The sequence below is a fragment of the Helianthus annuus genome, chromosome 9, assembly GCF_002127325.2.
Source record: "Helianthus annuus cultivar XRQ/B chromosome 9, HanXRQr2.0-SUNRISE, whole genome shotgun sequence".
NCBI lineage: Eukaryota > Viridiplantae > Streptophyta > Magnoliopsida > Asterales > Asteraceae > Helianthus > Helianthus annuus.
In genome coordinates, this window is record NC_035441.2 from 27,387,230 (window position 1) to 27,390,972 (window position 3,743).

Sequence of the window (3,743 nt, forward strand, 5' to 3'; positions counted from 1 at the left end):
CCTAGCTACTCGTCTCGAGATCGAGTTGTTGGAAGGCATCTAGACAGAAGGATTCGGAATGAGATTCGATCATAATGATTTTTGAGCTTTTGATGCGATTTGATTCGATCAAAACTCGGTATAGAATTTAATTAAACACATAGGAGCCACATAGGAAAATTCTAGGTTCCTAAACTCTCACATAATTGATTCGTTTTGTATTTAATACATATATAGATATAGTTGTAGGTTATACATAGATATTGATTCAGAATTTGTGAGGACGCGATGAGAGAAATAGCGTAAGCGAATTCGAGTACTTAGACGTTGGTTTTGTTGCGATCATTCGGTCTTTGTTTTAGATTGCGATGGCTGTGCAAGTTGTGCGCTTTGTAAATCGAGGTTCGTAAATCCGATAAATCGAGAAATCGATAAATCGTAAAGCTTAAATTTGAAAACTCATAAACGTAATCCATACACGTAAAATTTAGATGGAATGCCTTGGGTGTTTAGGCGTTGACTACCCAAGTAACCCGACTATAACCAACAGGTTCGGGCATACGCGTTGACCTAGAGGACTCACGCTTCCACTGGGATGCAGCTCCTAACATTCGTCTCTCTAGTCTTCGCACAACCTGAGTCGTTGTTATGGTCGTGTCCTTGGTGAGAGCTTTTGTAAACCATTTTATAGAGTGGAACAGTTGATTAAGGTATGGGTTTCACCCCTGGCTTAACAACTTCGTTCCCATTTGTGGTTGTGCTCATCGAATAAATCCGAGAGTTCCACCAGAATTTCGAAATGGAGACCTTTTGTCGAGATGTAGATGTCACTCCTAGCTCAACAAAGAGTTCTCGTGCTAGAAAAATACGCTGAGTGAGTGATCCTATCGAGAGTTATTGGTTTTCACACCTGGTCTCGACTAGATCACTCGGTTTTGTTATACGAGTAGTTTTGAAAACATGTGTATTGTGTCAGCCTTAGGAAAGGCTAAGTAACCTTCTAGCCTTAGGAAAGGCTCTTTGTGTGAAGCTATAGTATGCGGTGTTCACACAATAGTTGTAACTTTCAACAGATTCGATCGAGAGTAGCAAGTTGGCCCAAACAAACCCTAACGAGTTCGTAAGAGTCGGCCTGTGGGTACTTAGACTATAGACTAGGTCAATTTTCTAAGACATCGACCCGGACTAGGTCGAGTCTCAAACTTTGCCTAATTCCCTATAGTTATGGCTCTGATACCAATCTGTCACACCCCAACCGATGGCGGAATCATCGGGGCGCGGCACTAGGCGAATCAGATTGCTCAAGAGAATCCATAACAACTATATTGCGATAATATTTATTACATTTGTCATCCCATACTAACAAACAATACAATCACGTAAGTTATCACGGATTTCTTGTCCTCTCGAACAATTCAAATCCGACAACCTAGATTTTAGATGCGTTTCTAGACTTCCTAGCTTGATTTGATGTAAACTTCGGCTAAACCTGCAACATACGTTAAAACTTTGTCAATACAAAAGTATTGGCGAGTATACAGGTTTGATATGTATAGTATGATAGATTAAAAGTGCTGCGAATTTCCACATGCATAAACGTAATACACGACATATATACTCACAAAACTGATACTACCAGCTAAGTCCTCGATGCTCGACTCTTGATGGCATAACTAGACCCCGTCGGGCGAAATAGTACTATACTAGTCTTGGTGGGACGTCACGAGTATAAGTCCTAGCATACATGTACTAGCATCACGTATATCTATGCAAACAGTTATTCGCAAGTGATAAATAGTCCAATTAAATCATTCGTTTGATAAGTTTGGTTTTTATGGAACGTATGTTACACCCAAAATTCGATAAAAAGGGTCAAGTATACTCACAGCGCGTATTCGGTTAGGTTTGCGGAATCGGTGCCGGAGAATGTCCTGATTTCAGACAATTTATGTGAGTGATAGATTACTATGCGTTAAACGGTATCGATTTGCGTGAAATCGGGCGAAATTGGGTTAAAATCGGACAAAATAGTGAAATTGGGCTGAAAATTGTAATTGGGCTGGCCCAGTCGAACAGGCCACTCGATCGAGTGGGCCTGGTCGATCGGTTGGGCCTGATCGATCGAATGGGCTTGGTCCTGATCGATCGGACAGCCTGATCGATCGAATGGCTGTTCGATCGACTAGCTGTTCGATCGACTAGCTGTTCGATCGACTAGCTGTTCGATCGACTAGCTGTTCGATCGACTAGCTGTTCGATCGACTAGCTGTTCGATCGACTAGCTGTTCGATCGACTAGCTGCTCGATCGACTAGCTGTTCGATCGATTGGGCCACTCGATTGGCCATCCTGTTCGGCTGTTTTCGATGATTTTTCGAGCGTTTTTCGGCGTTTTGGGTTAGGACGTTACGATGAGGTGTTAAGCAACTGAAATCCCGTCAATTCCAACCTGTTTCATCGGCCGGGAATCACCCCGTTCGTCGGAACTGGTCGTTTTTGTCGGTTTTTCCGTGTTTAACTCGAAATCGATCATTTTATCACTAGATCTGATGTAAAAACCTTGATTTTACTTAGGAAATGCCCTGGATCTGAGTTGTTCTTGATGATATGAGGTCAACACTTGAAGTTCATAAGAACTTTGTGATGAAATCTATCCGAACATCCCAAATCCGTGGCCTTTTGATTAGAAAAACATTGATTTGGTTGAGATTCATGAAGAATCGTATGTAAATCATCCGAATCTGAGTTGTTCTTCATGGGATGTCATCACCTTTGAAGAACTTTGTGGTGACATCACCTTAGAACACCCCAAATCCGTTGATTTCACGGTTAAAAATTGAGATTTGAAAGGTAGAAAGATGAAGGATTGCATTTGGATCAAGAAAGTACAAGATTCGGGTTGAAAACTTACAAGAATCGGAAGAAATCGAGAGATTTGAGGGCTGGAACGTCTTGGTCGGTTAGGAGCAGCAACACAAGTGTTTGGGAGGGAATGGAGGGGTATTTATAGGCAAGGAAGGGGAAAGGAAGGCAAAACAGCAGTTGGATCGGCTGGCCCAGTCGATCGGCTGGCCTAGTCGATCGGCTGGCCCAGTCGATCTGTTGGCCCAGTCGATCGGCTGGCCCAGTCGATCGGCTGGCCCAGTCGATCGGCTGGCCCAGTCGATCGGCTGGCCCATTCGATCGGACTGGTCCATCCGATCGGCTGGTCCATTCGATCGGACTGGCCTATCTGATTGGGCCGGTCTGACCAATTGGACTAGCCTGATCGAATTGATCCGTTCGGAAGCCTTTTGATCCCGTTTTTGGTGCGATTTCGACGGTTTAAGCCATATTTTTATATATTTATATAATTATTAATTTATTTATTATAATTAATCACAAAAGGGCCGTATATACGTATTTATGTATCCAATTCTCAGTGCGGTGATCGAGTTACGCGTGCCTTCGAGTGCGTTCTTCGATGTGATGTGCCACAATGATTATCGGGGCACCACTTACTCATATTGCCATCATCGTCATGACGGTTAGAGTCATAGTACTCACCCGATAACCCTCGTTAGCGTTGATTACTCACATTTTGACACCTCACGCTCATCGAGAAGGGTAGATTAGGCCTTTACTCGACATCATCGTGAGTGTTATGCAAAATAGGTTTGTAATAGCGATAGAATATGCGTAATTATTCGATTATACTTCGATTTAGCGATATAATTGGTATGATTACATTATGATCCGAATCTCCGGTGCTAGGCGTAACGAGTG